The 15,005-nt window shown below is 43.2% G+C and overlaps 1 protein-coding gene across 7 annotated transcripts in view; it reads left to right on the top strand.

Moving 5' to 3' along the window:
* The window catches only part of ZNF469 (zinc finger protein 469), a 262,917-nt gene that overhangs the window by 24,378 nt on the left and 223,534 nt on the right, over positions 1-15,005 (top strand). For 4 of the 7 annotated variants that reach the window (XM_083456428.1, XM_083456431.1, XM_083456424.1 and 1 more), the window contains exon 2: positions 8,355-8,445. The gene's annotated coding sequence lies outside the window, so the exon portion shown is untranslated. Of the gene's footprint in view, positions 1-4,372; positions 4,847-4,895; positions 4,954-5,865; positions 5,884-8,354; positions 8,446-15,005 lie in introns of those variants that run through there. The other 3 variants (XM_083456427.1, XM_083456426.1, XM_083456429.1) reach the window with 3 other exon arrangements.

Here is a 15,005-nt window from a genome sequence, read left to right as displayed (position 1 = left end):
ATTATTCTTAGCGCTACACTGATTTCACTGGGCCTATTTTAAACATACCAAGGCCCCATTTGGACTACACATTTAAAGCAGTACGATGGCAATTTAACAGTCATGGCTTCTCCCAAAGAATCCCAGGAACTGTAGTTTGTTAAGGTGCTGGGAGTTGTCAAGAGACCCCGTATTCCGTTCCCAGAGCTACAGTTCCCAGAGTTCCCTGGGAAGGGAGACTGATCGTTAAACCACTCTGGGAACTGCAGCTGGGGGGAGGTGTGGGGTCTTCTAACAACTCTCAGTGCTCTTAATGAACTCCAGTTCCCAGGATTCTTTGGGAGAAGCCATGACAGTTAATTTGCAAGTGTTTAAAGTGGCATGATACTGCTTTTAATGTATAGTGCAGACAGGGCCTGAGGCTGGATTCCATGCATCACATCCAATCCCCTCATTCCACAACTTGCCTACTGAGAAGGGCAGCTACCCAAATGCCTTGGACAGTGATCGTGACTGGTCTGTAGACCAGGGTAGGGGACCTGCAGCCCCCCAGATGCTGTTGGCTCCTAAGACCCCCAGTCATCATGGCCAATATAACACTGCCTCATGAGAAGTGATTCATAAATGAAATGATAAGAATAAGAATGATGAGGATGTCCGTATCAGTGAACAGGGCCTTCTTGGGCACACACTGGCACCAGCATTGGATGGGAATGCTCCTGCTCTCGCCTTTTTTCTCGTAGTGCCGTCTTCACAGTTGTCCTCCCTGGGTGGTGCACTTTGCATCCCTCTCCCCGCTGTTTCTTCTCCTCCTCCTCCTCCTCCTCCTCCTCCTCCTCCTTCAAATGTGTGGGTTTTTCACACACTGCATTCCTTCAGTTTGTGGTCTGTGTATTCAAAGAGTTGAGATCTTGTACCTGGCAGCAGCTCTGTGTGCTCAAAAGTGCTAATTTTTATGGCCGCTGATTTACGGCCCTGTGAAATTGGCTTTTCGTCTTGGAAAAATAATGCATATGTGGTGTGGATCCCGGGATTAGCGCCGCTCGCTTTCCATCACCCGCTCCAGCATTCTGAAAGACCCGCTCTGGAGGGGTGTCATCACAGCTGCTTCCTTCGCAACTGTCTGAAAAAAAAGGAAAAGAAACACCCCCCCAAACATTGTGCTGGGAAAGCAAGACTTTTCGCAGATTCCAATTCTTTTGTTTCATCTCCAAAGGCAGAATTGTTATTCTCAATATGCTGTGAGTGTACTTGCTGTTAGGAGCTGCACTCCGCATGTGTGTTTTAAATATATCTTTTTAATATCGCAATTTTAATAGTACAAAACAATCCCCTCCTCATCTTGTAGAGGGATACAAGGAGAGTCTGAAGTAAAACAAAAACAAAAAACCACCAAAACCATTAATCTTGTCAGTACATCCCATCAGAATGTATAACAATTAAAGACTACCATGTTCATAGCAGCCAGAAAGCTTTTTTTGCGCTGGAATATGTCTCTGTTTCACTTTTGGTTGCACAAACCTCAAAAGAACACCAATATGCTAATTTGACTCTTCATATTTTGTTCCTTTAGCCAAACGTAGGTTATTTGTTAATTCCTCCATCAAAGCAACTCATCAAGTCATCGTATACCAATTAGCTATTTTAGTGCCATTTAGGTCCTTCCAATATTGAGCAACAAACTAGCTGGGCAGCTGCAAGAATATAACCAAGTAGAGGTTTGAAATGGCAAACCCTGTTGTTGCTTTGAAAAACGCTTAATCTGGAGATTACAATAGTTGCTGTCCAGTCATTTTAGTAATTTTTGCAAAGACCACAGTCCAAAACAATCAACATTTTTTGATGAGCCTGTCACATATAGGAGATGCTCCTTTTAAGAGATGTAACACTGGAAATGGGCTGTCGACTTCAGCATTTTAAGGCTGCAACTGATCAGTTTCATTGGGCAGTTTTGTCTCGACACTATAGCTTTGGGAGAGCTATGAACCTCTTTAATACCTTTTTGCTGTTGCTTTATTTCCACCTTTCTTCTTCTGTTCTTGAACAATTTGGGGTATGTGTGTGTCTATTAAACTTTCTCCTTCCTAGAGCGTCCCTAGCCAATCAGAGATCACTTAGCGAATGTGAGAATGTCATGCTGTGATGTAGCTCATCAGATTTGGCTAGGTGAGGACATTCGTGATGGCAAAGGTGATTGAGAATGAATCTTCACCTAGGTGACTCCAGCCAATCACATCACCAATCCCTCCCCCCATCTCACGTGGCAAATGTTACAGCTACCAGCAGTTTTTGTCAAAGATTTTCCCATTTGACTTAACTCCCCCCCCCCATTTTTTTTCTAAGAAGCACAGTTGAGGGAGAGGCTAGATGAAAGTTTATAGCTTCTTGTTTCTGACATTATTCAGTTCTTGGAAAGCGAAAAATATCCCAGGAAAGTGCCTTTTTCCAGGGGGCTGTTTTGGCAGGAAGGCTTTGTTCTGCAGTTAAAAGGTACTTACAGTAACTTACTGTGTGGGGAGGAGGAGGAGAAGAGAACCCCTCGGTGCAAACCAATATGTAGAAAGAAATGCAAAGTGACAAATGATGTCAAAGGTTGCCTCTCACCAGCATGTGGCTTAATTTTGTGTGTGTCTACAGATGTGTCCAATTTAGTTTCACAAGCCTCTTTTGGGGAATCCAGATGGCCTTTGAACAGGGTGACTACAGACCTTATCCAGCCAGGGAGACGTGTCTGGACAGGTGCCTGGATGCAAAATATCCGTTTTAAAATTCAGAGAGTTTTGTGACCAGCTCTTTCAACTTTTCACTGCATTATCTATTGTCTACTGCTCAATCGAAAAGTGCAGTTCTGTATATCCCTCTCTACTTGTTCACTCCCTCTGGAACCTCAATAGTGGTGTGTTTTTGGAGGGGGGAGACATAGCTGAATGTTAGAGCATCCTTTTTGCAGACAAAAGATTCCAGGTTCAGACTTCAGCATCTTCAGACAGGACTGGGAAAGACACCTTCCTCTCGCCTGAAACCCACTGCCAGTCAGTGTAGATGATACTGAGCCTATGCAGTATAGAGCAATAAAATGTCTCAGCTTGAAGCAGCTTCCAGTGTTCCTATGAAATGGTCCTCACACAAGCTGCTGTTGAAATCCGAACAACTGCATCTAAATGGTTTAACCTCAAGGTTTTGTTTAAATGCTCTGCTCTTACGCTTTCCTTTAAAACCCTGTTCAAATGTCAGCCTTGCAGCTGTGAAGTCTCCATGGGTAGCCAGTTCTCGTGCTTTGCCTACAGCGAGGGGTAAACCCTCTATTTTTGTTTTGTGAGTGAAAGATCTACTGTTTTTCCACTGTGCTCTTCCAGGAGGGTCTTCTTATCCGAACGACACTAAAGGTGTCTGCAAATATTTTCTCTCCTCTCCAAGGGGGCTCTCTTTATCACTTCCTGATCCTGGCAGGTGGATTTGGTAATGCTCTTACCGTTTATGGCTGCCACATGTTAACAGTGCACTCCTTTGGTCCCCCTTCTGGTGTCCTTCTGAGTAATGGTTTTTCTTCTTACACTTCTCAAAAAAGACAACAGCCCACTTAAAATTAAGCAGCTATTATTGCAGCATTCTTTTATGAACTGCTCTTTCAGTTTCTTCACTCATCATTGGGTTGCAAAGATGTGACTCACAGCCCTTCACCCATGAATTGCCCGCATGAGACTCTCTGCCTTTGAATACATTTTGAGAGCATCTGTTGGCCCAGAATGTGGCTGCCAGGATGTTAGCTGGAGCTGGCAGATTAGAATTTAGGACGATGCCTTATACCAAGTCAGACCATTGGCTCACTTAGCTCAGTGTTGTCTACACTGACTGGCAGCAGGTATTCAGGACTTCAGGCTAGGGAGGTTTTCCAGCTCCACCTAGAGATACCAGGGTTGGAACTTGGGACCTTTTGCATGCAGAGCAGATGTTCTACCACTGAGCTACAGCCTTCCCCAACCAAGTCATTGATCAATCTAGACTAGCATTTCCCTCTCTGACTGGCAGTGATTCTCTAGGACTCTCCTGCACTTTGAACCTTTTTGAACTGGAAATGCCAGGGACGTTCTGCCTGCAAAGCAGGTGCTCCATCCAGTGAGTTGTGGTCTTCCTCTCCTCTTTGGAATAAGTAGCACTGGTATCCATATCATCTGCATTAGCTTCCAGTTTGGGGCAGACTTATTCCAAAGTTTTGAGTTTATTTATTTCGTTCCTAAATTTCTCTCCCACCCTTCCTCCCAATAGAGCCCAGAGTGGTAAACATCAAAAGGTTAAAATAATACAATTAAAGGTGTGTTTTTTAATCGCACAACATTTGAAAACCATCTCAAAACAGTTTAGAACATCTAAAAGATTTAAAGGCAATCCCATTCCCTCATGGTTGCTAATGTCCAGTGTCCTTCAACTATCAAATCTTTTAAAATGTCTCCTGGAAGTCAATATCGAGCAAGACAGACACACCCAACCAGTGAGTGCATTTCACAAACAGGGAGTCACCACTGAGAAGGCCACCAAACCAGGCAGCAGCCAGAGGGAGCACCTTTAATAACCCTTAAGTGGCCTGGGATCAGCTGATCTCCTCCTGTACTAATCATTGTGGTCTACCTCTGGGATCTTCCCATGATCCCCTCCTGCCATTGGAAGTGCAGTTGGTGCAGGGGAAAGATAGTGTTGTGGGTCCTGGGGCTGCTCCAGGTTTTGTTTTATATCCGGTGGCTGCTAGGCTAGACCTGGCATGGACTTTGGGGGGCTGCGCTAGGCCTTATATTGCCTCTGGAGGCTGTCAGGCCTGGCACGGCCTTCCCAGGGCCACTTAGGCTCACGTTGTCTGGAGACACATCGCCTCGTGAGCAGGAAGCCAAAGACAGCAGGGATAAGGAGGGGGAAGGGGGGGAGAGTTGCGGGATGGTTGTGGGGGAGAAGCCCTGAATTTTCCTCACAAAATGTTGAAGTGTATGTCATTCTCATTTTTAATTGCCATTATTAAATATTTCAATACACCTTTTACACTATTACTACTATTCATTGTTAAACCCCTCTGAGAATTGCCAGTCTGTGAGGGGAATAAGGGCCTCCTAACATAGGGTTGCCATATTTCAAAAAGTAAAAACCAGGACACTCCGAAATTGATGAGCTTTTTTTAGACAACCCCAGGTTGTTAGGCCAAAAAACATGACTGACTTGCCTAAGATCCAGGACAAAGCGGCACCTTTTGGAACCCCGCCCCCAAACGTCAATTCTGCCTTCAAAATCCTGGTAATGTCCGGGAAAATCTGAACGTATTGCAGCCTTATCCTAACAGTGCTTGACCCCCTTAACCAACTACAGGGGGAAGCCATAGCTATTTAAAATGGTTCCACAGTGCTTAAAATGTGTGATGTGAATGTGACCTCTCTCTCTCTCACTCTCTCTGTACATAGATAAATATAGATAAAGATAAAGATATTCTCAACCAAGTCACCACTTTTGCTGTAAAAGCTTTCCAGCCTCAGGAAATGTGGCTTTGATTGTGACAGGCCTCACTCAGTGGCACCTCTTTTTTCTTCTTTTTCTTTAGCTGCCTGGGGCAGCCATTTTGTGCTGGCAGCCATGACACTTTTATCAGTATTTGAGCATCGGCACCTCATGTTTTTGTAGCTCAAAATGCTACCTATCAATGACCATTTTGATATGCGGTTTTATTTTGATGCATTTGTTTTTTTTATGCTTTGGAGACAGTAGGATAGATAAGATAAAAACATCATACAGCCATTAGTCAGAGACCGAGTGTGGTGTAGTGGTTTGCGCGCTGGACTAGGACCTGGGGGACCAGGGTTTAATCCCCACAGCCATGAAGCTCACTGGCGACCTTGGGCCAGTCACTGCCTCTTATCCACCTCACAGGTTTGTTGTGGGGATGGGAACTATGTGCACCACCTTGAGCTATGTCCTTGAGCTCTTTGGAGGAAAGCTAGAATATACATGTAGATATATTCAATTATTCTTTTTATTGCACTTTGTATACAAGGAAACGTCCTGGATAGCCACAGGCAGCCTTTCTGGCCCTCACCCTGCCCCACACCCGCTCAGAGCAAACACTGAGCAGGCATTCAGTGCTTCTTGCCCTATGCAATTGTACTCTGCAAACAAATTATTCTGTGACATTAGCTTGATATTCTCAAATCCAGTAAGTGTTGAGTGAAAGCTGAATCGGCATAGGAAGCAGGTAAAATGATTATATTGTGGAGCTAATGCTCGGCCTATTTAACGTCTTGTTCTCAAAAGGAGATGGCTGCCATGTTGATTATCGGAAAGACTCACTCTAATGGAGTCTGTGCAATAAAAGGAAAAATAAGATGAAAACCAGGCGGGATTCAGTACATGTGATTGAATCCTGGCCTTTTTGTGATCAGAGTTCCTTTGTTGCTGATGAAGCAGTATTGGTGAATAGCCAACCCTGATGGAGGAACCAGCTAAGGTGTCATTAGGCTCTTCATTCAGTCCAAGCTCAGCCTTCCCTCCTTTCAAGAGGGAAGAGAGCATCCTCTTTGTTGATGAGCACAATTTGAACATTTGATACTTTAAACTCACTCTTTTCTTTGCTGATGAGCTATTTATACCAGAGCAAAATCAATGGAAAGGGAGTGTCCCTGCCTTGGTGCAGTGCCAAGATTGCGGTCGGGGGGGGGGGGGGCTGAAGTTTAAGTTAGGTTTTACTCATTTCTTAAATTCAAGCATTTAGTATTGTAGCAGTGGAGTTTCCCCCATTGTTTGTAAGTGGACCCACACCCTGACTTGCTCATTATTTGGGTTTGGGATTCATTAGCTAATAGCACCATGATTGCAATCTCAGAGCCTCTGGAAAAAATACTTGGGAACAGAAAGAAATGAATCATTTAAAATAAAAAGAATAAATCTAGATACAAATAGCAAAAGAGCAGGGTCAAACCACTTGGAATCAGATGTGGATGTTTAATTATCCACTTTTGCATGGCAGAGTCTTCTGTTGCTCAGTTGTTTCAAATGAACCTGCTGAAGACTGCCTGCTCTTCATTATTTCATGTCTCTATTTCTCTTGGGGAGGACAAAAAACCAAACACTTCCAGATATATAATCCCAAGAATTTTAAAAGCAGTTTAGAACAAATATATAGAATCATAGAGCTGGAAGTGACCCTGAGGATCATCTAGTCCAAACCTCTGCAAGGCAGAAATATGCAGCTAACTGTCCCATATGGGGATCAAACATGCAACCTTGGTGTTATCTGCACCTGCACCTACACCTGTAACCCGCTTTGAGGTGTTGCTGCTGCTGCTGTTGTTGTTAATCAAACTGTATACATTTTATTAAATAAGACAAACAAATTAATAAAACAGCATTTTTCCTTTAAAAAAACTCTCTGAAACAATAAAAGTAGTAGCTAAGCAGTAAACAGCATATATAAAATATTAATTGTGTTTAATATATGCTTCTTATTGTGCCCTTCCCTGAAATCCCAATATAAGAAGTGACCAGGAAATTTAAGTATACTGTATAAAGCTCACAGGAAAAGCATAAAATTCACACTTTAAAAGCCTGAGCGATTTTGCCATCAAGGTGTGGTTGGCTTCACCTGTGGTGCTCTACCCTCCAGCCCTTGAAGCCTTCAGAAGGGAGTTGTTTAATGGATACTTTGACTTGGTCTGTTGGTAAGCTGTATGCTTAGGTACTTAAACGTTTATGTGGGTTAAATGAACCGTTCGTTGTTGATGTTTAGTTTCCCCCCAGGATTATGTTCCTGTGATATTATATGTCTTAGTATGTATTATTATTGTATTACTGGAATAGATACTAGATACTAGAAACTGCTTCTGGGTTTTGTTTGTGGGGCAGCAGATTGTACTATAAGTACAAAGCTAAGGGATTTCAGCAAATGAGGGGAGAAGTTCTGCAACAGAGAGGTGCAGTTTGGTCCCAGTACATTTTGAACTGTGGTGGTTTCTTTATAATGGGGAAATCTCTTTATCCTTTCTTTGCTTTGGTGTGTGGGTTTATCATCACTTTATAATAATACAATCACAGCATAATAATAAGCATTTCAGAATATCATCTAATGCTTTCCCCTTCGTACTCAAAATTTTCAGAAATATAATACATGAGTTATATTTTTCTGAAAATATAGATTCCCGAAACCAATTCCAGCAATAAATTCCATCTTACAGCTCAGTGATGGATATAATTTTCTGATTTTGGAGAGCGGGGTGTAACATTCATTTTGAAGATAAATATTGGTAGCTATTCAGATATCCCCTCCCCCATGTTTAATGCTTTTTAAAAATCGTATTCACACAGAAGTCCCTCTATACATGTATTTTGTTTTATGTTTTCTATTTAAGGTTGGTTCTGGAAGCAGCAAGGATGATTCCTCCTCAACAAAACCACTTCTTCAAGAATCCTGAACTAGGCATGCCCTCATTATGAGGAAAAGTAAGCCACATTTCTCTCTCTCTTACCTGTGCTATACGGAAGGGAATGTACTCTACCTTACTCTCACATAATTATGTATACCGAGGTGAAACCTCTAAAAGCTTTCAATTTTCTGCTTTCCCTCTTGCCCTTGGATGAGTAAAATCTTGTTCGTTTTAAAAGAATTGTGTAAAACAACCTGGCTTTTAGTTTTTCTCAGTTGATCTAATCTTGGTGCCTGAATGCCGTTATACCTAAGCGGAAGGAGAGTTGTCAGCGATGCTGTTATTAAGCTGAAGGGAAAACATTATTTCCACAGGATTGTGTGCAAATGTTACATGCACCTCATTCTCCCAGCAGTTAGGGAACAAAGGGGGCTTGGTGCATACCTTGGCTTTGCTTTTGTTGGAAGGAAGGTCTCTAGAAGCTTGTCTTTATGATGTGTGGTTTTATTTGCTCTTATATACAGGCAGAACGTAAGAGAGAAGGTTCATAGTATTAACACTCCCCAGCAGATCTTGGCTTTCCCCCAGTCAATTAGGCATAGCTTTGTTTTCTCACAGAGAACAAAATCCAACCCTCATTGTGCTTTCTAGCCCCCACTGACAAAACTGTGTGGTCAGTTCCACTTTTTTCTTACAGTCACTGACTTTTGCAGCCGGAGGAGAGGAGAGGACTTCTCCTCTGCGACTTACCTTCTAGAAATCTCCCCAGCTATTTAGTTCCTACTCAACACTTTTGCCCAAGCTTAAAATAACAAAGCCAACATTTAGCAAACTTGGCTAGGTCTATTAACTTAACAAAGTGACTGCTTTGACCTACTTTAGCAGTTTCTATTACTTTACAGAAATCCCATCTTACAGATATACAATTTCAGGTTTGGAGGGAACCCCAAAGATGACACCTAGAGGAAGCATTAGCAGGACCATCCTATAAAAGCATAAAAACCAATGGCCCATCTAGTCCAGCATCCTGTTCTCACAGTGGCCAGCCAGGTGCCTATAGGAAACCTGCAAGCAGGACCTGAACACAAGAGTGCTCTCCTCTCCTGCGGTTTTCAGCAACTGATATTCAGAAGCATTGATGCTTCCAATAGTAGAGGGCAGAGAACATAGCTGTGGTAGCTAGTAGCTATTGATAGCAATGCCATCCAGGAATTTATCTAATCCTCTTTTAAAGCCGTCTGAGTTGGTGGCCATCACTGCCTCCTATGGGATCCAGTTTCATAGTTTAACGATGCTCCGCATGAAGTACTTCCTTTTATCTGTCCCAAACTTTCCAACATTCAGCTTCATTGCATGTCCACCACTTCTAGTATATCATGAGAGAGGGATGCATTTTCCATAAGCCTGAATGATTTTTGCTGGATCCACACATGCAATTAAAAATTGTTCATGTGCAACAAGTCATGCAAGCTGGAGCAGATCACACGAGCTTCTGATTCTGCACCATTTTCTGAATGGCTTGGAATCTGATCTATGCCTTGATGGGATGGGAAGCTGCTGGATGCGGTTTTGAAGGAAGAGCAGTGTGGCAGCAACTTATAAATTCATTGCAATGTGCCCTACCGAGAGAGAGAAACATCTGTTGCAGGCATACCATCATTTTTCACTACAAGCCTGTAATGTTTCATGGCTTCCCCCTTGAGGATGGACTCGTGACTTCTCAGAGCTCCATTCATTTCCCAGCTGCTCTCTATCCTCACACACTGAACATGTGTAAGAAGAAAAAACCTCCCCTTCCCCCTCTAAGAGATCCTGAATTTCTGACATGCTTGCGATGCTTTCTCAGCCCTTGGAATCCCAGTCTCTGGTCCATCCCTGCTTGCATTAATAGCCCACAGCTGCATCACATTCACAAGTGACCGCAACACTCCTGGGAGAAGGGAGAGGTTTTGGCTATGCCACCGATGGAGGCTCAAGTGTTCCCCTTGCTTATGTGAGATGCGCCATGTCCCTGGCTGGCTGTTTATGGCCCTGGATGTTATTTACAACTTGGAGAGGCAAAATTATTCTTTGAGAAAGCAGCCAACATTTTAAAAGTGTCTTGAGTGAAGCCACTTCCCTGGAGAGGGGGAGAGAGAGCCAGCACACGACATGTTTGTCACAGTCTCCCATCCTTGGGTGAAACCAAAGCAACACAAAGGCCCCATATTGGCACCAAGACAGTGGTTGAATTGTTTCCAAATAGTACTCACTGTTTGTTTCATCGTTGTTTGTGTTTATTATCCAGCTCGCTCCGGAAGCTTTCAGTGGCAGAAATAATTGTGAAAGGTGGAATTAATGTGCATGGCGAGGTTAGAATGCCAGAGAGACAACTGGCATTTGACCCCCACACATATAGTATATACTATATATACTATATAGTATATAGATTAAAAAGGCCTGCAACATTTAATCCATGGATCAGTGAGATTAGATGGTTAAAAATGAAAATCTTGTTTACTTAGCTGAAATCTTTAGAATCTGTCAATCTTCTGCTTCATCAGTGTCGTTTGTGAGGTTGATGGGCAAAATGCTGTTTTTAAAAAAATCGTCCTTCTTTGTTTGCTTTTTCTCAAATCACTAAATCTTACTCAATTATTTTGGGACTTGCAATAAATGGATGGTGGCACTTGCCCTTTCCTTGGCAACCCAGTGTGACTTTGGAAGACAGAACTGTTGCATTCTTCTGAGGATGCTTCTTTGTGCATGGTTTTTGGTGTGTGTGTGTGTGCATGCGCGCTCATGCACGCGAACCAGAGGTGCCATGTTCAGTTCCACTTCCAGTAATACCAGTGTTGGAACAGTGCCTCAGTCCATAGACACCTGTAGCTGCCTGCCTGCACATGCACCCAAGGGAAGACATGATAGACATTTCATAAATAGTTAGAGGAGGATCTGCACCTGTGGAAAAGTTGCCTGGCATTGAATCAACAGATGCCCAAGAGACAAGACTTTTAGAAAGGGTTCCAAGGGCGGGAGGGAAAATCTGTCAGTTTGAGTGTCTCTGTTTCTCATTGTCCCAATCTTAAATTCAGTTCTCCACATTTCCACAGAAAATCGTGATTATTATTATTATTATTATTATTATTATTATTATTATTATTAAAAAACCCTCTTGAAACTTTTCTAGCATTTAAGTAATAATTAAGAAAAAACAACAAATGCACCAAGCAACATCAGCAGGAAAATATAGTAGCAAGGAGCTATACACCACACACACACACACACAGAGTAAGAGAGAGGGGGGGAGAGAAGACTGAGCAGCCAAAGGTTCTGATCCACATCAGATTCTGTTGCTCTGATGAGGTGAGAGCCCAGGCGGAAGGCAAAGCTGTGAGTTGGAGTTGACCTGAAGCCAAGGGACACCCAAAAATACCGAAGGTGGTAGTCCAGAGGCCAGTGGCTAAGTTTCAGAACCATGGCTAGTGATTCTGCAGCAAAGGCAAGAAATTTGGGACACAATCCTCCCTTGTTCGAGGACCCAGTTTATAAAGTCATACAATCTTACCTCTCTTGCAGTTTGTCGGCAAATTGCGTGCCAGTTTGTGGGTACCAACCACAAAGCCCAATCTGGGGTTGGATTTGGCCACGTAAAAGTGTCCTGGGCACTTAGCCATGTGTGGTGTGGAAATGGCATCTCAGCCGCCAATTAATATCACCCTGTACTTCCATCATGGGTTGGAAATCATTTATATCCATCTGTTCCTGCGTTTGGTCTTGGAAGAAAGAGAATAATATAAAATATATAATTCTGTGGGCCTCTTCCCCCCTCCCCCGGCCCCAGCCATTAAATGTAAACAGATGTTTGAGACATCCTTATGATATATACACATGGTGGAATAACAACTCTGTGGTAATCACTTTAAAGCGGCGGCCAGGGAGATATGAATCTTCCGGTGGATGTGGAATGCAGTGCTGAACTTCTTATTTGTAATCTTGGAAGGGAACATGACATTCACGGGCCGCTTAAGGACAGCGGACGTCCATGGTATGTCCTTATTGACATGCAAAGTTTTATGGGGCTGAAAATTGGTTCAGGCTAATTATCCTGGATCGATCTCTGCCAACGATGCAGTGGGACACAGGGTGGGGGGCATTTAAGCTGAGACGAAGCTCTGCTCTTAGGGATTTAGTCTGAAGTTTTCTGCTGGCTTTCAGGGCTAAAAAGCAGCAACTCAGAATGGCATCATACAGTGATATATATAAAACCCACATATATGTATATATTCAAACAGCAGCATAGATAGTGCAGTCTAGGCCAGAGAATGACTCTCGGTATAACAATGGAAAAAACCAACAAGAGTTTTGGGAACTCCAGCCCGGCATCATCAATTAAAAGCAGATCAGAACAAAAAGATGTTTAAGGCCCCTTGAAACTCATATAATAAGAGAGCCAAATGTGCATCCAAGTGGGAAGCAGTTCCACAAGGATGGGCCTGTGCCACTGAAAAACAACAACAACTGTCAGGATTCAGCCTGGCTCTTGGGACACGGGGTCTCCTTGGAGAAGGAACCGCAGAAGACCTTCACACTTCCAGTGGTTGTTCCTCCCCATCACCCCAGGAGGGCTACAGGCAGTGGCAGAATTTCAGCAGCACCCTATGTGACGCTAAAATTTGGCGCACCCCCCCACCCAACAGCATTGTTGTGGTGCCCCCTGCAGTGTGCTGCCTAGTGCTACCCTAACAGGGTATAGATGATATGGCAAAATAGGCAGGACCCAGGAAAGGGTGAAGTCTCCAGCCCATATATCATCTCTGAGTCTGATTACCTTCACTGCTATAGCAACAGTTAATTTAGAGCTCTGCCTTCCTGAGCTGGGGAAATGGAAAAAGGCCCCGTTAACTCACCATGCCTCAAAAAATCCAATGTTCTCTCTACACTGTTTTCAATGCATTTTGGATTTCTTTGCTTCTGAAATCTATGCAGTCAAACTGGGGTTAGATACTAGCAAATTATATAAATGTATACTATGTCTCTTAGAGACACCAGAACCTGAACCTTCTGCATGAAAAACACATGCTCTACTGCTGGGCTTGATAGTCTCCCCTTTTAAAATGGGTCTAAAAGAAGAAACTGAAGAGTAAATGAATGCTCCATACAGAAAGCAGAGCAGATCCTGGGGAAGGGCTGTAGCTCAGTGGAAGAGTATCAGCTCTGCATGCAAAGTCCCAGGTTCAGACCCCAACGGTATCTCCAGCTAGGGCTGCAGATCAACCCTGTCTGAAACCCTGGAGATCTACTGCCAGTCAGCGTAGACGGTGCTGAGCTAGATGGATCCATGACATTCTGTCAAGCTTCCTGTGTTCCTAATCTTCAGCAATGTGCAATTAGGGTGTGTGTGTGTCTGGTGGTTCAGGAGCTGGGATGTGACAAGACTGTCCTTATTTTTATCTATTGGAGAAGATCATATCCTCACTGGCCATCCTTTCCCTTTCCTTGGCCTCCTGCGTCATGTTGCTTTTGTAATAAAACAAAACAAACTATTCCAAACCCACAAAATATCACATAATGTAAGCATGTAAATTGAGCAGATTTAATCTGATTTTATATACCAGGCAGATACTCACATAATTTATTTGGAGGGCTGGATGTCAGTACAAGATATGGGGTTCCTTGGGAGGGAGAGAGGGGAAAGTTACACATCCATTAAAATATTTTTATATGTTATATGCTCTTAATTTCTGCACAGCCGCAAAATGTCAGCTGAGGACAAATCTGACACTGCTCGGGGGAGACACCTGTTTTTCTCAGTCTTTCCCTTTCTCCTGCCATTCATGTAGCACTTCTGCGTCAGCCTTGAATCTGACCCAAGGCACTTTGGTTAAGGTTCAAATAATCCCTGAAGCGTTTGGCTCCTTTTCCAAAGTATAGTCAAATCTTGGAACTTTTATTTTAAAAAAAAAGAATAGGCACCCACCCCAAAGCGACATTTTCAGTGTCCTGGATGGATCCTTTTGCCTCTGAATTCTGGATTTTCAGCATTCACTAGCAAAGAACCTGCAATGCTGGCCTGTAATTGCTGAGTGTCAAGTTTGTTACACGGAGACTAATGATTAAACACTGAGAAAAACTGATAAAAGTGGTGAGATAAGGGCGATTTGGCTTTTCAGATGGAAATGCCTTTGGGGAGGCTGGCTGTTTGAAGTGGAGGATAATCATCTAAGACACGAGACTGTGGGAGCTGTTGGCTGTTTTGCTCTGGATCACGTCTAATGACTTGGGGCTAGCCAAGCACAGGAGAGGAGTGGGCTGTTTGGATTATGGGTAACTGAAGCACTTTCTCTCTCTAACTCTCTCCTACTGAGCTAAAGTACACTGCCCTCTGGTGTAAATACGAATGGTGATGTTTTGTGCAATCTAGTATTTTTCTTCTACTCTGCTGATTAAGATAACCACTTTGGAGGAAAATGGGTCTCCTCTTCATTTAATTGTTGCATAGAAAATTGGGTTTTGTTTTTTTCTACTCACAAGCCCAGTCTCACCCGCCAAAATCCCACCTTCTGCCCACCTGGCGGGCTTTACACAGTCTCCTTCCTATCTCTCAGTCTTAGGGGTCCTGCTATAGAGCTAGTAATTTTATTGTATTGCTTATAT

This window comes from Podarcis tiliguerta (assembly GCF_965153285.1).
Source record: "Podarcis tiliguerta genome assembly, chromosome: 8".
Lineage (NCBI taxonomy): Eukaryota > Metazoa > Chordata > Lepidosauria > Squamata > Lacertidae > Podarcis > Podarcis tiliguerta.
The sequence above is the reverse complement of the archived record's forward strand: the minus strand, read 5'-3'. Positions and strand labels throughout refer to the sequence as shown.